We start from the raw sequence: 21,725 nt of genomic DNA, 5'->3' as shown, positions 1-21,725 counted from the left end.
ACCCATGATATCTAGAGTTGTGGGAGGGTAAAAGCACAAACCTGTGTCACCTTTTATAAAGAAAAGTGATATCAGAATGTGATAGTTCAACATTAATGACAAAAAAAATGGTATTTGCATTTAAAATATGAAGATGGTGTAAACTGATGAAATGTGTAGAATTTTATGAATTTTATGCCTATAATTTTTATTATTTTTTTGACTAAGAATTTATTCATTTTATTTTATTTTGAAGTCCCTTTTTTAACTATAAAAAATATAGGATGCAGTTCCCGTCAAACAAGTATGTGCAAATCATCTTTTTTTGTTATGATTTGAAAATATTTTATAGATGACATGTATAGCTAGTGCACAAAAAAAGAAATAATTATTTTTGATGTATATTTTCTTTGTTATAAGTACTCAAGTTCGACCTTGTCAGAATCCAACAGTTTTTTCCTCCCGTCAAAACTTCCCTATCAAATCTATACCTTCTTGAAAAAAAATTACATATTCATGAAGAGGATTCTCTCCTCTAGTGATAAATATATATATATATTTTTTTTTTGATATGATTTACTATTTTTTTTATTTTGTGAGAGAGCATCTTCTGAAATGTTGAAATATCGACTTATAATATTTTTAGATTATAACATATTATAACTAATCAAAACACTCAAAAATTTATATAATGATGATATTGAATCTGAAATCTATAAAACGGTATTTTTAGTTTTTTTTTAAAATTGAGTTTTGATAGAGAAATGGGATTTGACCAAAATAGGTTTTTGTATCACAAACGGTGACACAGATCTATGCTTTTACCCGGGAGTGACAGTTGATTCAGATTGAATCTGAGTGCTTGAAAGTGGAACTGTAAATGAAGCAGGAACAAATTTAATTAACTGAGATGAATCCAATGTGGATGGAATTGACTGAGTTGATGATTGATCTCCATGCCCAAGGCCTAGTTTCTAACCATGTTTTGGTGCTACAACTGGTGGTTGAGGTGGTAACCAAACCCCTTCTCCACTGGGACCTAGACCACCAGAACCTTGGTAGCCCATTTTTTCTATAATTTTTGCCCCTTTGCTATATAGAAGTTTGGTGGATGCATCAACTCCTCTCTGAATTTGTATATTGGATGAGGAATTTAAAGAATCCTCGTCATCGTAATCATCATTAGTATCACTGTGATGTGCTTCAGGTGGATGCTCCTTATTCCACAATTCGTCAAACATTGTATCCTATTCAACCTTATGATGATCTAAAGAGGTCTTTGGCTCACCAAGATTCTTCCTCATTTCCCAAAATTGAGAAATTTTGCTTTTACTCCATCCAACATCTATACATTCATTCATTAGCTCTTTTGGAATAGGTTTTGTAGATGGTTTATCAGCTTTTTTGTAGAAATTGGACGATGTCATGCCCTGCACTTTTCCTTTCTATTTGTACAATGCCAGTATTTGTGATGACAATTCTTGTATTGAAATATTATTTTCAGCAGCATATTTCTCCATCTATTTTTTGACGTCCTCCCAGGAGTCCATATTTTTAAATTTTTTAATCAAAGGCATACTTTCATGTTGATATTTTCTTGCAAAAGTCCCAATGCCCTTAAGCCTTGCTCCAAATTATGTTCAGTGGATCATACTGCCAGTGACTGTCAACATCAAATCGAAGAATTGACAAAAATGCTTCTACCACTTTGAATCCTCTTCTCTCAAATGTAAACCCTCCAAAGGAGAATGGCAAGGAGGGAAATATCATTTTCTTTTGTTGACCATGAAAGAGTATATCTATGCTCTCCATTTTTCGTACATATTCCAATGCAATACCCTCTCTGTTACATGTATTGGAAGTTTGTAGGGTTCTACCCATGAACCAAAAAACCTTAACATAGTGTACTCTTCCATTAAGTACCAGTTAGCCAATTGTAGTTCACTTTCGAGTTGAATGCAATTTCTACAAGTAACAGGCAATCTAGGCATTGGAGTACCTATAATTTTATGGTACATTGGTGCCAAAAAAAGTCTACAAAATTATTGTAGTTCCTTCTGTTATCAATCATCCTTATCTGAGGTGTCCACTCATATATTGGATTTTGGCTTTGAATCTGACTGCAAAGCTTATTTGCCTCAAATAATGCATGATGCTTTGCTAGGAGAAGATAGCACAAGTAGGTTGTGAATCTAAATGTCTTTTCTGAACCTCTTTGAATCATTAGTAATTGATCTTGCATGCAACAAAAAATATGCTCAATAAAATGATATCTTACTAGTTCTTTTTAAAAATGAATATGATAAAGCATTTCAAGAATGATGGCATCCACTTGTTTGTTAGTATCCAATCCCAAAAAAAATGCCAGCAAGGAAATACTAACCTATGCCCACGGCACAAAAAATTCAAAATCATAAGGAGGCATGTGATTTGGACTCAGCCTACAACTGCTTGTTATTCCTCTAATATAAGAATATCTCTATTTTGCATCTAATTTTTCATAATCATCTGCGAGCTTTCCCAAGTCAATATGTATGTTTGAGTGTTGTTATTGAAACCCTAGGTTCAATAGACTAGCAAATTCACTCTCAGTTATGGACAAAATTTCCTCTTGAGTAATTTTATTACCAATTGCTTTTCTATTTTCATGATAATTTTTGGCGCAGAGTATAACAATTTCTGGGCAAGCGAATACTTGAGGTAACACCATGTGTGCCAACCCAGCTACCCACGATGTAATTTTATTTGCAGTTGCATAACCACTAGGGTTAAATGAACAAAATTTTGAAGCCTTATTTGGATCATTCCACTTGTTTTCAAGTGCAAATCTTATCTCCATTATACCCTTATTTCCATGAATAACAGGATCATGTATATCATGGAATAAATCACTGAAACCTAGTGTTTTAAACATATTGTGGAATTCTGTTATTTTGCCCATGTTATTCTTGGTTTTTGTTTTTCCCATCATGGTAAATATTTAAACACAGCTACAAGCCTACAGGGGTGATTCAAAATTAAACCTTACAGACTTAATTTTTTTATATAATATAAACAGTAAAGTTGTAAATCAAGAGGCTTGAAAAATTTAAAATGTGGGACATAAATTTCAGGATCTTAGTAGTTACACTTACCCATTCACGTTCACGTTGCCCTTAGTTTCAATTCTTGCAAAGAGCTGAGAGGCTATAGTTTGTTGCTTTCCTCAGACCACAATCCTCAACCTAGAAATTAAGAATTCGTAACTTTGTTGCATTGTAACTTTGTAAATTGTAACCCCTTTCTAATTTCTAAATCTGTAGACAATGTATAACTGCAAAATTAAAGAAACTTAATTTGCCAAAATTGTACAATCTGTACTCTATAGTCTATAGTCTTCACACTTGTCACACTTGTCACACAGTACACTTTTAATTTAAATGTGAGTGGAATTATGGACCACTAGTTACTAGACACGCATTAAGTTTTAACAAACCCATCATAACGTATTAATGTCATTCATAAAATCACTGTTAACTGTAAGTGGAATGTGATTATGTCAATGTGTTAACTAAGCAGTGACACATGTCATGATTCTGGGGCGCATTTGAAATGACAGGGTTTCTTTTTCCTTTCAGCCTGAAACTCAACTTTGATCGTTGATCTATAAACATTCAATGGCACTGATGAATGGTGTGGTGGCCCCATGGGTCGTGGGTCCCACTCCTATTAACTAAGCTAGTTAGGTATCAGGATGACTCACACCACTATAGAACCAGAATCAGTATGCAAAGAACATTAACAAATGAAGTAAACATTTACAAACCAAAAACTAAATTCACATATATGCTTAGACAAAGGAAGAAAACAAGAAGTGCAAACCTCACAAGAAAAAGCACTCCATGCTTTCTTGATTCTGTAGATGTGTCCTTTTGCTGTGGATGTATGCTCAAAGATGCTCAAAAGCTGCTTCAATGGAGATGGGTAATGGCAAATTGGTAGCTTTGTGAGCTCTCAATTTGGCATTATAAGGGTATGGTTGATGGCTTTGGTTCTCAAAATAGCATGGTAACTTTAGCTCAAAGATTGTTGATGAAATGGCTTGGGATGGGATTCAATTTATAGGCTAAGGGGTAGAGGGATGGAGGGCTTAGATGCAAGGATGGATGAAGGCTTAAGGAGGGCTAAGATGCACTCAAAGGGGAGCACATGGATTGTGCTTGTTTAGCACCAATGGGAAGGTGACACATGTCACAAGGAGGATGAGTGTGAGAGGGTAGGGTTAAGGGTTGGTTAAAGTCATGATGAGTGGGGTTGAGTATGTAAGAGGGATGTAAGAGGAATGAGTGTGGAAGAGGGAAGAGTGTGGAAGATGGGTGTAAGAGTCATGAGTGGGCTTGTAAGAGTCTTTATGTTTTGTAAGAGCACTCATGACTTAGTGGTTGGGTTTTTTTGAGGGGAGACTTTGGTTGGATTAGGAAAGTCTTAAACTTGTTTAAGGAATGTGACAACATTAGGGGGTGGATTAGGCTTGGGTTTAGGATTAGATTAGGGATGTTAGAGATGTGCAAGTGGATGGCATTAATGAGGGTGGGTGAGTTAGTGGCTAAGCTTGGTTAGCATGGGTGGATGGGGTGGATTAGGCTAAATGGAGGATTAGAGATAGGTTAGGGGTTTTTGAATTTGAGGATTTCATTTATCAAATAGATTTATTTAATAAATGGGGATTTTTGGAATTAGATAGAAGAATAGGATTTAATTGATAAATAATAGATTATTTGATTTATCAATTAGGACTATAGATGATTAATTAAATTAATCAACTAGGGGATGACAAAGGATTAATTAAATAGAAATTTAATTAATAATGCCTTTTTAGATAACTAAATAGGATTACTAAAATAGTGTAATCAAATTTAGGTGTCTACAACCATGAGTTAGACGTGTCAGTTTCATGTCATCAGCAAATTGAAATGAAATTTTTATTTGTTGGTCGACCGAGGAGTTTAGTGACATGTGTCATGATTCTGGGATGCATTTGAAATGACAGGGTTTCTTTTCCTTTCAACCCGAAACTCAACTTTGATCATTGATCTATAAACATCCAATGGCACCAGTGAACGGTGTGGTGGCCCCGTGGGTCATGGGTCCCACTCCCATTAACTGAGCTAGTCAGGTATCAAGATGACTCACATCACGAGTCAGACATGTCAGTGTCACGTCATCACCAAATTGAAATGACATTGTTATTTGTTGGTCGATCGAGGAGTTTAGTGACACATGTCATGATTCTAGGATGCATTTGAAATGACAGGGTTTCTTTTTCCTTTCAGCCCGAAACTCAACTTTGGTCGTTGATCTATAAACATCCAACGGCAATGGTGATTCGTGAATGGTGTGGTGGCCCTGTGAGACTACCGAGTTGCATAATTGCATATACAAAGTAATTTAAGATAATATTACTATTTAATTTTAACTAAATATTTGGGAAAACAACTAGCTAGTACAATCAAAACTAATATTAATAGATTTTTAAGACATTATCTATACATTAATATTTTGAATTAATATTAATATTATTAATCATGTCAAGATTTAATATATAAGTGCTAATCATATAATTAACATGGGTCAATAAGTCTGCCTCAAATCCTCAAATCAAAATTACAATTTAATATATTTGTTAATTTATAAAAATTAAATTAAATTTTCTATATAGCTAAAATTATATATATTTCATAAGACACAAATATGTATCTAAAATTTGTATTAAAATATTAATATTATATATTCACAAACTATATCTCTAACTAATATTATTTATCTTTAGCTATAATATTTCTACTTTCTTTTCACAATAGGCAGGGACTCGTGCTCCAACAGAGCTCTTGTAGTTTTTTTCTTTTTTTTTTGGCAAAACTTTATTTAAAATCAAAAGAAGTGGAAAATAGATCTTTTGCGCGAGCAACAAAATACATAAAATAATAAAATTTTGCCTAACAATTGTAATGCAGGCAAAAATGCAATTATTTACATAATTAATCTTGGTAGTTTAACTTTACTATTTGGACATTAGTTATTAGTGCTTGACATAGGAACTATAGGCAACAAACTTTTTTAACCAATGTTTGAAATAAACAACTTTAACCAATCAAGTTTCACATAATTTTTTAATAATAACATATTTTGTTATTAGGTAAAGTTTGAGGCAAGAACTACATTGCTCTGCAACCATGTTTCTAGGGGAAATGTATTAGTGATTATCATTATAAATGATATTTTATATTCACATAGACTTTTATAAACAATTCAATAAAAAATTCAAAAATGCAAAATATTGCAATGTTGCATAAGTAAGCATAAGAAGTTAAAACAATGAAATACAATTTTATATGGAACTGAAACTTCATAAATTTCATTGATATTTCTTTAAATTTACAATTTTACAAAATCAAGGGAAAACCCTAGACTCTAGTACTACTGTACTATTTATCATAGAAACCACCAGAATTGATCATGGTTGCGAATTCTTGTAGTCGGTGGTTGCCATCTTCCACTTCATCTAGGAAAAACCATTTTTGAAGAAAATTCATCCCAATTCTTGCGCATTTCCTATGGTGTTGCAACTGCCCAGCAGTCAAGCTTAGTAAAAATGGTTGCAGGACCACATTTTAGCTAGGTTCCAGAAGCTTGTGGACTTCACCCGCCCAAGGGATCCCCACTCCTAAAATTGCATGAGTGACAATTTCAATGTCATCGCCCAAATATACTACTTTAAAAATCTTCTTCAGGAGCAGCACAATTTCGGCCCTTGCTTCTTCGAGGTCAAGCAGGGAGGCTAGAATTTGTGACGTAATGTCACTATTGACACAATATTGATTCTCATTCTTCAAAAACTCATGCCCCAGAACCATTTTGACAGCAGCAATAAAAAACTTCACACCAGAGCATGGAACAACCTCATTGCAAATTGACAAGAGGTTTTCCTCAGGAACGCAACCTAGAAAGGCCTTTTGCTCCTCTTCCAAACTGCATCTCAAGCAAATAGGGTTGTCCATCTTTACTAAAAAGTTCAAACTCTAAGTTCTAGTAGACTAACACCAAACAAACCAGACCTATCGACTACCAAAAATGAGATGAACAATGATGAAAGAAATAGCTCAGTCGCCTATAAATAAGCTTGGTGGGCAAGGTGCAAGGGATTATTTATTTTTTTCCATTCGACTACCAATTCAATTACATTAAATTAGCAAATATTCTCAAATCTTGAACATAATTACAAGTACGTGCTAAAAAGGCCAATTGAAATTAAACACTAACACTGTCCATTGTCCTGTAATATTGCATGTGAAGCCGCTTAACTGATGGAAAAGGCCAATTGTAATTAAGACTAATAGTACTACTGCTAGTGGACTGTGGCATGTCTTGTAATGTGTGCGAAGCTGCTTAGCTGATGGAAAAGGCCAATTGTAAATTATAATTAACAGTGACAAGACATCAATATACTATCTCTTGAAACTTATGTGATACACACTGGACAGAAACGTGTCACCATTTCGAACACTTGAACAAGGTCGAGGCTTCATTCTAGACGTTTGGTCTCGAAATAAACCTTCAGCTATTGATATATTATCATCAGATGATAGTCTGAATCATGTAATTAATATTCTATATGTAATTAATGTTTATCATTTAAATAACCCGAGCTTTGTTCATTTTTAATTTTTAATTTTTGTCTATAATCTACATGTAATTAATGTTTATCATTTCAATCATCCAAGCTTTGTTTATTTTGTATTGGTAATAATAACAAGTGCCACATAGTGGCGTGTATTTGCCATTATAGTTTTAATTTAATTAGTAATTAGAAATATAAGTTCAATTTATAAATTGTCAATTTAAAGTAAAAAATATAATGCTCTCAAGTTACACTTGCGAATTATAAAATTTGTAAAAAATTGTGAATGATTTTTTTTATCATATACCACATTTGAATCCTAGTTAGATTAACAAATAATCATTTTAATTATTTTTAGGAAGTAAAAGTCATTTGACTAAATTTTAATAATAGTATTGTATATCTTTACTATAATTTTTTTTTTTTTTTTTACCTAATTGAATATTTCTAATTTTAAATTAGTTAGAGAACCAAATAAATATGCAATACTTGCTAAAATGTTTCCTTTATTATTAAAAATATATTTTTACTTTTCTTTTCATGCAGTTATACACTATAAACCCATGATCAAAATGTGTATACTATTAAAAATATATTAAAGACATTTAACTAATTAAACTTAATACAAAATTTATCTCACAATTAGGGGTGATTGTCAAATTTCAAGGCTCGCACTAAGTAATTTAGTGTTGGGAGGTTATAAATAGAACATGTTTTTAATTTAAGAGATCAATAAATTTTATTTTATAATATCCTTTTAAAACTGATATGTTCTATCAATATAAAATATTTAAATATGTAAAAATAATAGTTTATTTGTTGATAACAATTTAAAAGTACTTCATCAATGTTTTGATGGGAGTATTTGCACTTCATTAATTTTATGAGTTTTTCAAAATCTATATTAAAAATTGGTTCAATTAAAAATTTTAATTTAATTTTTTTAATAATAGTAAAGTTGTTGTTCCTCACTTACTTTGTACTTTTTTAAAAAAAAGATACTTTAGTCTATTCTATTTTGCACTCATTAATCAACTTGTATGCAAAATAGAAAAGATAAATCTATAAACTAATATTTACTCCGAAAATCTTTCCTAAAGAAAAGCAAGATGGAGGAAGTCTCTGTAAAAAGGGGCCCTATAAGAGTAAACAAAATCAACCAATAAAATTTGAGAAAAATAATTTCTACAAAATATAAAATTGATAGATTAATAATAAAACTTTACAAATATTTAAATGTTCCAAAAATACTAATATATAATTGGTGGAAACTAATTAAACTAATTGAATAATAAGAGAGAGTGAATGCAATAGTATATTGCCTACGAAAAATACAATAAGATATCTTTTGGCTTATTATATATAGTTATAGATAAACTAAACTGCAATGGCATTGGTAACTATCGATAAAAAATTGTTAGAAATTGGTTGTACAATTTGGGAAGTCATGTGTGGTTAGTGGTAGCATACTAGCGAGAGAATATCGCTATCACTGACATGGCATTTAATTCTTTCCAAGTACACTGTACTCCACAAATAACTTACCTTGATACGTATCAACATTCTGGTGACTACCTCAACAATTCTTCTTCCTTCAAGAAATGTTGGCCGAAATTGAACCTCAGCCATTGATCTTGGATCATCAGATGGTCTGAGTTCTCAGATAATATATTTAATGTAATTACAGTGGTAGTGGCAAAGATTATGCTTCCACAATGTACTGTCAAACAACCATGTCTTTAAACTATCACTTGCCAGTTGCCAATAATTTATGTAAGTTGGTATATTAGGTTAGGCTATTTATTTCCCATCTTTTGAAAATAGCCATACTAACTATAACTTTCTAAAAACCATTCGCCATAAAAAATAAATTGATTCAATTATTTGGAAAATAATTTTGCCATCTTTTTATAAAAAAGGTATCGGTTATTAAAATATTCGCCAACCAATATCCATATTTCAAAACATAATTCGCCATCAATATTAATAATTAAAAATTATAATCGCCATTATTTTATAAAAATTGTCTAAACTATTAAAAAATTTGCCACCAAATATCCATCGATTGACGCATAATTCTCCAACACTATTAATTTTTTTCACCCAATTCACATGCAATTCGCCACAATTTTATAAATTTTGGGAGGGAGGGATTCTTTAAAGTTATCCCTAGCCCATTCTGGTTGTAGTATTCTGTTGACTGTTGTTTTTTGCTGATTCATGAGCCAAAAACGAAGGAGATCAAATTTTCCTGCATAATTTGATCCCTGTGATCAATGCCAACCACTCTTGGATGAATGCTGAACTCACTAAATGAAGAAGAACACTCCACCACCCCAGTTTATCCATCTACTTGGTTAGAATAGTTTAATTACGCCGCTTCTATCAGGGCCTTGATTCAACAAATATCAGATTTTATTGTATCTAAACCTATGACTAGATCAAATTTTCTCCAGATCTTTTTAGAGACTTAATGGTAGTGGTTGTGTAATAACTTCAAAGAAAAATATCTCAGTTATGCTTGAGATATAAAGGCAATTTTTGTAAATTTTGTTAGGTCTGTCGACTTTTCTCTATTTTCTCTGATATTACTCTACAATTTCATGTGTAAATTCCCTTTGCCTCTGAATTATATGGCATTCTGTCTTATCTCCTTCAGCCATTGATGTAAAGTGCAAAAATTATTTTCCTCTCATTGGTGTATTGTGGATATTTGCAATCTTGCATGACTGTATCTCTTTTGGCCTATGAATGATATATAAGTGAGTCTTTTTTTTCCTTGTGCCATTCATTTGGGTTTTCTGATCTGCATGTGATTGTTAGATTAAAGCAAGTCTAGATGTGTATATCTTTTAGTGTCATGGTGGTTCAATAGTGCATGTATGGGTAGAGATTAGTTTGAACACTCTATTTTTGTGCATCACCTCGTTAGGTTAGAGTAGGTAGATGTTCTTTCATGCATTCTTTCCCCATTTTCCTCTCCAAGAGTAGTTAGGTGCATCTTGATAGTAAAAGAAGTCAGCCTTCTTCGAAGACTCAACCTCATAGTTCAAGTCCCATAGCTTAGAGGTTGTTTTCATGTTTCACAAGGTTGTCATTAAGTAAAAACTTTGGACAAGGGTGCAAACCTTTGTGACAACAATACCATTGATTGACTTTAGTTAATATATATTATTATGATTTAATTCATATTACTTGTTTTTCCACAATAGTTCATTCTAACATTATCTAGATCATGTTGTTTCCATTAAATTTCAATAGAAAAATTTAAAATGACATTATTATCATCCAATAAAAAAATTCAAATGTATCTTTCTCCTTAATATGCTAGAGGATCTCAATCAAGATTATAAAGGTAGTCCCTCCTCCAACCAAGTAGTTGTCTCTTTTTTTTAGTTTTGTTATTGTTTCTAGTCTTTTGGTTTTTTGTTTTTGGTTAGTTGTATGAATTCACATCAAGTGATGTCATTTAGTGTCACCTTTCACACTTGATGTTATTTTAACTATTGAGTTTGGGCCCTCTTCTCATCGAACTAATGAGCTCAAATATTTTTCAAATTAATTAAAGAATGTGTAAGAAATCAAAATATTTTTCAATATATCTAAAATTTAAAAATTCTTTTAAAATCAATGAAAAATGAATTAAGATTTTTAATATTTGCTTAATATGCTCTTATAAATTCTTATAATCTAAATGTATTTCTATTTTCTTTAAATTCATTGATAAAAAAATAAAAATCAGTCTTTTATCTAATTGTTGTATGGCAAGAGGGCTGTTGTGAATACCAAAGTCTAAACCCCATTTGACTATTGTCATCGTAGATATCGGCCTTAATAGTATAGATCTAATTTATCACCCTATCAATTTATAGTTGCAAGTCAACAAATACATGCAATATATATATATATATATATATATATATATATATATATATATATATATATATATATATATATATATATATATATATATATATATATATATATATATATATATATATATATATATATATATATATATAATCTTTAAAAAGTATTTACTTATATGTTATCCTTATTTTCTGACCAAAATTATTACAATTGTAATTAGACAAAAACTCATACCATCTGTAAAAAGAAAATAAAAAAGACCACCTTAACAACCATAATTTCATACATTTATACTATGTTTCATAAGATCTGTATTCTCCCCTTGTAGGGATCACTGAGTGGAATACATTCTCAGTATCCATTTTTCATTAGGATGGCTGTATACCTAAAAGAATTATATTCTAACAGCGATGATAACAATAACAAATCCAATTGTGGCAATCCCCAAATTCTTGATGGTCTTCATTTTTGCACATATCATTGCACTCTCCAAATCTAAAAGTGAAGCATGGCCCTTTAAATGCACCGCTCTGGCTCTCACAATATCCAGGGTGGTCGTCAGCCATGGACACTGATCATATTACAAATGAATAACTGTATTGTAACGCCCCGCCAAGGGATCCAAAAGAATTAACCTAAAGTTTCCCTAAGTTTGCTAAACATTTTTTTTTTTTTTTTTAAGTAAGAAAGTATGACATACACATCAAACAAATAGTAGCGGAAGCAATAACATGTAATCTTCGACAAACATACATTGCAAGTTACATTTCTTAAAGATCCCAAGACGTTGAGTCACGTTTAAATTTAATTAATTCTAAGTCTAACAACTATCACATACATATAAAAGAATAATCAGAAACTCCAATGTCCATAATATACATTTGTTTCGAATGCTCCTTGGAAAATTAATTCAGAATGCTCATTCATCCACTGTACATGTCACAGGGTATGAAAGGCTTAAAAGAATATACATATGTAAAGATCAAGATACAACATCCTCAAATCCATGATACAAAGTATAGTAAAAATATATGAAACTATTCACCATACATGATACATCCATACATCCATAATGATAAAACATCTATCATAAAATCTAACCATCCATCATACTAATCCAAGAACATAGTGTAGGTAAATGCCAATCACGAAATCTCCAACCATGGTGACCACGGAACGGATCTCAATGGTAAGAGTAAAAGCACTACCACCCGACCGTGTGGAACCTAAATGGTCCACCCCCACCGCGCTGAGGAGATAGTCTCAAGTCCCAAATAGGATAACAAAACCTATAATCATAAATACTCTCTAAGTCCAGGAAATCCTATAAGTATGCTAACTCAAGGGTTCCTAAAAAGATCGACATCTAAATCCTAGAGGTACCACAAGACACGTAGGAAACCTAATATGCAAGCGGGAAAGTGTCATCGCAAAATTCATGTAGAAGTTACCCGAGCAATCCCTTAGGAATCCCGGGTCCCTACTGATCCTGCGGCCACTAATATCCTCTCGTACTAACGAGGCATACTATGGAATGCAAGGTCGTAACCAAGCGTTCTCTCTACCCCATCCTAGTCTGTACTAGCACTCATGGCATGGGAGAGAACATACAATTATCTTGTTAGGTTCATTTTCTCTCATTTAGTGTAAATGTTTTCACTTATTAAAAAAAATGACTTACAATGGGTTTCTCAAGGCAGCCTCTTAGGGCTCCGACCCCCATTGCAAGCCACTTCCCGTCTCTACACATAGATAACCTACCCTAGCTCATGAATTTGTAAATCAAAGAATCATAATAAAACCATCTCAGTCCTATACGAGCAACTGAAAAAATATCATAAAAAGATAATCCACAAATTATATCAGTTCTTCATGAGCAATAGATAACATCAAATAGTAATCATGTAATCACGACAGTTCTCTATCAGCAACTGAAGGCATCAATGATAAGTCACAAAATCCAATGGTTCTCTAATGAGCAACCAGAAAGTAATACAAGTATAACTGATCGAGACTCAGAAATGGTTATCAAATATAACTGATCGAGACTCAAAAATGGTTAAGTTAGGTATTCTCAAATACATACACCTCAACTTTACACAAGGAAACTGGAAAGCAATAACAAACAGTAAATACATCCATCATAGAGCATACTATCACATTACCTTGGTTGGTTTGAAAAGATCGAGAACAAATCATCCTAGCCTCACATTCACAAACCCCGAGCCTCTGGTAACATCCTAACTGGTCAAAGCTAAACCAACCCCATAACACTAAAAGCATAGACAATATATAGAAAACGTCATAGTCTCTCAATTGGTGTTGATTTGAAAACATACAGATGAGTTTAACAATAAGGTTTCAGTTTTCAGTGTTTATATTCAAGTAGAAATTTTTATAGTTCAATTTGATTGATAATATACTATTGAGTTAATGTGAGATTTCCATTCCAGATGAACGTATGTTTTAAACAGATAGAACCTATAGTTCACCTTTACTAAATTATCCCGTTCCTATATCCAAATGAAACACCTAATTACCCCTAATTGTTCTTAAGTCAGAGTCCTAAAACAATCTGAGGGTAATATTTAAATTAATGAGAATACTTGTTGATCTTTGATTATAATAATCTTTACATTTATTGAAAACAGTATTCTAATATACAACTTGCTTAAACAAGTTTTCGATTTTAATTATTCTTTATTTAAATCAAACTTTAAATAAAATTAATTAGTGATACATAAAAAAAAAACTTCATATTATATTTATTAATAATTTATTTATTTATAAAATTATTAATAAATAATAATAAAATTCTAATATAATTTAAAATTTAATAAATTCTAAATTAAAATATAATAATATTAATTAAAACATTTTTTTTTTTAAAAAAAACAATTAAAAAAAAGGTAAGTCAAAATTTATTTGTTTATATAAAAAAAAATGGCGTGTTTAAAGGCCCGCCGGCCTGCCAATCCCTGCGGCCGCAGGTGTTACTACTGCCGCAGGCAGCAGTACCACCTGCCGCAACAGCGTGGCTGTAGGGCGTGGGAAGTGGTGGCCCCGCCCCACTTCAAACTTTTTAATATAATTTTCATATATTATTATTATTATTTTATTTAGTTATTTATTTTTTTAAAACAAATTAAGTTTTATTTTAATTAGTTTTAGTTTAATTATATTAAAACAATTCCCTCCAAAGGGAATATATATATATATATTTATTTATTTAAAAACTTTCAATTTTACACTCAAACCCTTACCTAATCAAATCTCAATTTCTAAATCAGGAAAACAAGGGCTCTCATAATTCATCCAGTCTTTATGGATACAGAAATTATTGACGAACAATTAATAAATTCACAATATTGAACAGTTAAAACTTTCATCACAGAGAATTCAGATCTACAAACCACAGACACGAAGAAGACAGGAAGGGATAATTGCATATTTAATGGATAGTCAAAACACAAGACCTTACCTGATCCTGATGCTATTATGCAATCTCCAGGAACTGTATGCAAATTTGCTCCTATCAATAATCTTCCCCTCGAAGACTTTCTTCGTATCAGCCTTCTGAAATTTGCTTCCCAAAAATTGTCTCCTCAAAATTTCCTGTCCAAATTCGTCTATCTCAAAAATGAACCCCCAAAGTTGTGATAAGCAATTTCTCCTCAATTCGGGGCACTAATTGTGTGTTTACCCGAGAAGACTCTTTGCACAACTTAGTTAACTCCAATTTAACTTTTATTATCTTTTCTTATTCTTTTACATTCAACTTTCATGCACATTAAGTTGAATTATTAAATAACTTTATTTAAAATTTCACTTGACTTCAATTCTTAATTAATTTATTACTTTAAATCTTATGTGCACTTTTAAGAAATGAAAATAACATTATTAATTTTTTATAATTTAATCTTTTAATTTAATTCTTATATTTAACTCATGTTTAGATCATGCGATCTAGAATTCTTAATAAATTAATATCTTTCAACTTTTTAATTTATTTTAGAACTTAATTGATAACATATTTAATTAATTTAAATAACAATAATATTTAGCATTTATTTAAAAATGAACTCCAAATATATTATTATTAAATTAAATAAATGTTATCCTGTTCTAAATATATCTTGAACTTTAATTTCCAAATTTAATTCTTTTATTTAATTAATTAATTAATTAAATATAAGGATATCATAATAATTCCTTATTAAATTAAATCATTAATTAGTCTTTTTTTAATTAGACTTAATTTATAGAAAATACACCAAGGACTCATAAAGCAACATACGAAAACCCACTATAGAAAAATACATACCAAATCAAACAAAAAGGGTTATAATCACAAAATTACATCATTTGATGCATTCGGAGGGTACTTAACTCAGATACTTGTCCTAATTATTAATTAGGACAATTGGCTAAAGGGTTTAGGATTTGGACTTAAGAGCTTTATCTCCCCTCTCTTACCATTGAGACAGTGCGATAGGGTACGCTCATCTTGACAATTCAGGGAAGTCGATACCCGGTACCTGCAACCTGCATAAAATCTATGCATGTACAAACACAATATTCTAAGTTAAACAGACAATGGCAGGAAGTGGTGCATCGTGTAGATCCCGACTAGTAGGTGACTACGACTCCCTTCCTTAACCATATCAGAAACACCATACATAAATAAAACAACACGCACACCATACACATGCAGTATGGGGTAAGTATCCATAAGAGGCACATGAAATAATAAGCCATCTAACTAATCATCATCGATAATTAAAACCATTGAATAATCATCATACATGCACGAAATATAGAGTACCAAGAAATCTCATCATATAATAAACTGAGTGTAAACATCCTCTGATAATCTCTAAAATAATAATACTACTCATCAAACATAAATTGGCCTAAAAGAGTTTGGCAATCATATCATAAATGTAGTTCGAAAAATGTAAACTAGAGGCAGGCACTACATGTATCATTAAAACTATTGTAGCTAAAAACAATTGATATGTTTTCCTTGCAGCCACACAAATAAGACCTAATATAATTTAAGACAATAGAAGAAGAATAAATGTTACCAGAACATGTTAGCAATAAGAACATAAGCACCACACATATGCTCTTCGCCATGCAAGAAAATACAAGTGTAAATGATGTATTGTCCAAGCAATCAATTAGTCATTAATAGTTTGTATTTATCATGTTCTACGGACAATTGTATTTATTTATTGATGCTTAGTTGCTGTTACAAGAATACAGCCATTCCAAAGCATACTTCAGCCTTTTTCGCGTTAAGGGATGTTCCTATTTTCTCATCAAATACAAAGATGCTTAGTTGCTATTACAAGAATACAGCCATTCCAAAGCATAATGGTATAATTTTAAGCCTTGCCGGCCCTAATAAAAAATATCATATGATTTGAAACCATATGCTATTACATTCTGTTTATCTTTATCAGTTCTCTATCTTATATCCTTGGAGGATTCTAAACTATTTATTGCCGGCTGAATATGACTGAATTTTTAAAAAGTTATCATAATTCAACAAGCCTCTATAACTACAAAAACCCACGGTACTATAGATACAATGTTCTCGAAGTTAGGGGTCTTAGAAAAAAAATTTAATTGTGTGGCATCGAAAAATTGGGAGTGCATCCAATACAGCTTGGACAAGAAAGCGGAGTAGCCTATGATCATTGGTGGTGATTTCCAATATGTTTGAAATGTGTTTACTATTTGATATTAACAAAGGACAAAATTAAGTTGTATTGATTAGTTTCAAAATTCTTAACGGTTTTCTAATGATGGAAATGTTGATCATTTAAAAGGATGTTAAAAGATTGAAATAACAAAGCACATGTTTTTAAAGATAGAACAAATCATATTTGTCATAGCCTAATATAATAATAATGTAGTATTTTTTAAATGATTTATAGTATCGTAAACTAAGATAAAATAAGATAGAATATAGAACAAATATGTTCTACAATGAATTAAGAAAATGTATGTAAATGCATTCATCTATTAGAAGGAACAAAACATAAGTTAAGAGAGATGAAAAATATTGGTTGGTAAATCGTAATATTAAGATAGAAAGTGCATAATAAAAGTTTAACAATCTTACCACTAACTTTCCTATCATTGTCAATAGTTGTTGCTACTTTGAAAGCCTCATGCAATGTGCTAGGCTTATGAGATCTTATCTCATAATGAGTTTTACTATCAAAAAAATTTAGATAGAAGTTTATTAAGAAAGAATCCATTGGTCAAATGTCTCTTGGTACCTTGTTCAAAATGTTATTGAACCTCTTGTTAAATTTAACAACTAACTCATTAAAATTCTTCTTGATGCTAGTAAACTCATGTGAAGTGAAGGATATATCACGATGATCTTTGAACTTTTCAATGAATAAATCTACAAATTCATGACAACGAGATATAGACCCATCAGGGAGTCCTATGTACCATTCATCAACATCATTAGTGAACGATTGCACAAATAATTCCATGAATACATCTTCGTGTCTTTCCTCCAACTCTTGAATTGAGCGTTCTTCAAATTAATCAAACTTGCTTCTATAGAATGAGTTTTTTTCTCTAGAAAATTCAGGAATCACAACTCTTAACTCATTTAATATAGGGATGTCCTAGACAATCCCTATAATTTTAATTTTTCTATATTTCTCAATTAGCATTAAGACTCTTACTCCTTTGCCTATAGTTGATGCAAGTTTTGTCCTCTTTGATTATTTCCTATATTCTGCTTGTTATTCTGAGGGATATTTCTTGAATGATTTTTATTCACGTTTATCCATTGTACAAAAATTATTATTATGTTCATTCCATTTACTTTGGTCATACCTCCAATAACCATATATTTGTTCCTTCTTATTTCCTTCATACAAGGGATTTTTATGTGAACTATTGAAAAATACACTTTTTATTTCTATGAGGAGTTTCATATTTTATGTCTTACCTATTTCTTGGTTTTTGTTATCATCAACAATTCTTGGAGTAACAATTTCATCCCTTCAAATGTTAATCCTCTCCAACATTTCACTAGAGACTCTTCTTAAGGCCTTGACTCCAACACTGGTTCCAAAGTTTTGGTAGGAGGCATAGAGGAGGACCCACCTTCTAAGACATTCTCCTTCACAATACCTTAGAACCCTACTTTCTCTTTATCTTTTGGTTGAGGGAGTTTACAATATCAAACCATGTGACTAAACTTAAAACATATATAAAGGTACAAACCATAATTCTCATACACAATAGCTTGGGATGTTTTCCACTATTTGGTGCTAAGAGTGACAAAGTTGTTGGATAACTAAGAGGAGGAGTGAATTAGTTATGTCCAATTATATCACAATCCCTTTAAACTTTTCAACGCCATTAAAGAATCATAAAAATCAACAACAATAACTTTAATTACTCAATATACACATCTAACTTAATACTTAACTCATCCATTCACTTCTTTGTAAACTATTATCAAATTTTTCCTTGCATTAACAACTAATAGTAAATTTCCAATTATTGCCAATTAGGAATAAATTGTAAAACATGTAAAATAACTTGCAACACAAATTAGAATTCATACAATTTGACACCAAGATTTTAACATGGAAACCCTATTAAGAAAAAAACTACCTAGCACTAGTAACCAAAAAACTTCACTCTTCTAAAGTTGTCTCTATTAGGAAACAACCTTATTAAAGGTTACATACACTTTAGTGAAGTGGCCTTGTTAGAGGATTTAACCATAATATCAACTAGACCTATCACTCCCTATCCTTGACTAAAAAGAGTGGTTTGATTTAAAGGACTTACAAACACCACTAATCAATGTTGTCATATAGGATTTCATAGGTTTATTCAATCTGCTCCATACTTTCAAGATTTTCTAGCGTTCTTCTTTACGGTATAATGGGAGGTGGTTATGGGGGATGTGGTCAAGGCAATGCAAGAATTTTTTGGGGCCAGAAATCTTCTTAAAGAACTCAACTCTATATTTTTGGTACTAATACCCAAAGTTCCAAGGGCAGATTCAATGGATCAATTTAGGCCTATAAATCTCTATAATTCATTCTACAAGATCATTTTGAAGGTGTTAATGACCAGAATCCTTAATGTTCTTCCTTTGATCATGTCTCAATAGTAGACATGTTTAGTCCCTGGAAGATAGATCTTGAATTCTATCATGATGGTTCATGAAGTCATTCATTCACTGGAAGTAGGAAATAAGGAAGGTCTTCTTCTCAAGTTGGATCTATCCAAAGCCTATGATTGGGTGGACTAGACTTTCCTTTGTTCTATTCTCCAAGATTTTGACTTTGATTATGAAGTGTGTAAACTCATTTATCAACTTATTTCTACTTCTTCACTTTCCATAATGATTAATGGGGTTCCTTCTAATTTCTTCAAACCTTTGAGAGGCTTAAGGCAAGGGGATCCCCTATCTCCTATCCTATTCATTATCATGGTTGAGTGCATTGGTAGGTTGATTTAGAGAAAAGGATAGGAAGGGATACTAAGAGGAATCAAGCCATCTTCAGGGAATATTTCTTTTACCCATCAACAGTTTGTAGATGACACTATCATGGGAACAAAATCTTCAGTTTAGGAGGCTAAAGAGATAAAGAGATTACTGGATGTGTATATTAGGGGTTCAGGTTAGCTCATTAATTAGACAAAAATCTTAGTTTTATTTATTGATACTCCTATTGAAAGGCAAAGGAAGATTGTTGGGATTCTTAGGTGTGGGGTTGGTAACCTTCCAACAAGCTATCTTGGTCTCCCATTGGGAACTAAGCTGCCAGATTCCTTCTGGAATGGGATTCTTGATAGGTTTAGTAAGAAATTGGTAGGATGGAAAGGTACCAATTTAAGTCAAGCTGAAAAATGTCTTTTGGTGAAATTCACTCTTCAAAATCTTCCTATGTATGCCTTAAGTCTCTTTGGAATACTGGCCAAATATGCTGATAAAATGGAAAAAGTCCAAAGATATTTTCTATGGTCTGGTCTTGAGGAACATAAAAGATACCCTCTTGTGGCTTGGGATAATGTTTGCCTCCCTAAGAGTTATGGAGGGCTTGGAATTAGGAAACTAAGACATCTAAATAAGGCTCTTCTTGCTAAACAGGTTTGGTGCATCTTCAATAGTTCGGGTGAATGGAGAGATATTTTAGTGGAGAAGTATATTAGAAGGCCTTCTCTAAGGTTTTTTCTCAATGATCCCGACATCCCAAATGGTTTGGTCATTTGGAATGGCATTCTTAAAGCAAGAGATCTAGCTAATTTTAAGACCAAGTGGAAAGTGGGAAATGGTGAAGACATCCTCTTCTAGCATGATAACTGGCTATTTTAGGGTCCTCTCATAAACAATCCTATTTATCATAACTAGGAAAACATTTGTATTAGGAAATTTGGATGGAAAGTTAGAGGCTACAGAATAGACCAAGGATGGAGAGACCTGTCTCTCATCTTGAATGATCTTAAGCCAATAATGGTGATACTGAATTCAATGATTTAGAACAATAAGAGGGATAGATTAATATGGGAGGATAATCCTAGTGGTTGCTACTTAGTGGCATCGGGGTATAATTCCCTATGGAGCCTGAAAGAGAAACCTCCTTGGGCTAAAGCCTGGCCTAGCCTTACTCTTCAGATTAATATGTTCTTTTGGCTGATGTTACAAGATAAAATTTTCACTTTGGATAATTTGGAAAAGAGAGATCAATATATCCCAAATAGATGTATTCTTTGCAAGCATCAATTGGAGTTAATTAATCATATTTTTATCCATCGTCCATATTCCATGGAAGTTTGGGATTTACTTACTAAAAAATATGGGGTTAGTTGGTGCAAGCCAGGTAATTTTTGGATTTCTTTGGTCATTGGGATAGTATGTATAAAGGCACTAATTTGTGTGTTCTAAGCTCCTGGACTTTGCCTCACTTTTTTTGGGAAGTTTGGAAGGAGAGAAACAATTGAATCTTTAGAGATAGGGAGGAACCTACTTATGTGCTTGTGGATAAAATCAATAGAAATATGAAGGAAAACTTCTAGATAAGAAAGGGGGCAGATATTGAAGATGGAGGTAGAGATAAGGAAAAGGAAAAGGATGGGAGAACTAAAAGACAGGAGGTGAAATGGCTACTTCTACCTAAGGGTTGGCATAAAGCTAACTTTAATGGAGCATCTAAAGGGA

At 31.9% G+C, this 21,725-nt stretch overlaps 1 long non-coding RNA gene across 1 annotated transcript; it reads right to left on the bottom strand.

Annotated features, from left to right (window-relative positions):
- Positions 1-11,746: 11,746 nt before the first annotated feature.
- LOC149538156 (uncharacterized) lies at positions 11,747-16,693 on the bottom strand. The gene is made up of 2 exons (XR_016355961.1): positions 16,594-16,693; positions 11,747-12,077 (listed from the first exon to the last, which is right to left on the bottom strand). It is a non-coding gene; the product is annotated as an uncharacterized LOC149538156 (long non-coding RNA).
- Positions 16,694-21,725: the final 5,032 nt, after the last annotated feature.

The sequence above is a fragment of the Cupressus sempervirens genome, chromosome 9, assembly GCF_028749045.1.
Source record: "Cupressus sempervirens isolate cs-2001-9-10 chromosome 9, ASM2874904v1, whole genome shotgun sequence".
NCBI lineage: Eukaryota > Viridiplantae > Streptophyta > Pinopsida > Cupressales > Cupressaceae > Cupressus > Cupressus sempervirens.
This window is presented reverse-complemented; position numbering and strand designations above follow the sequence as displayed.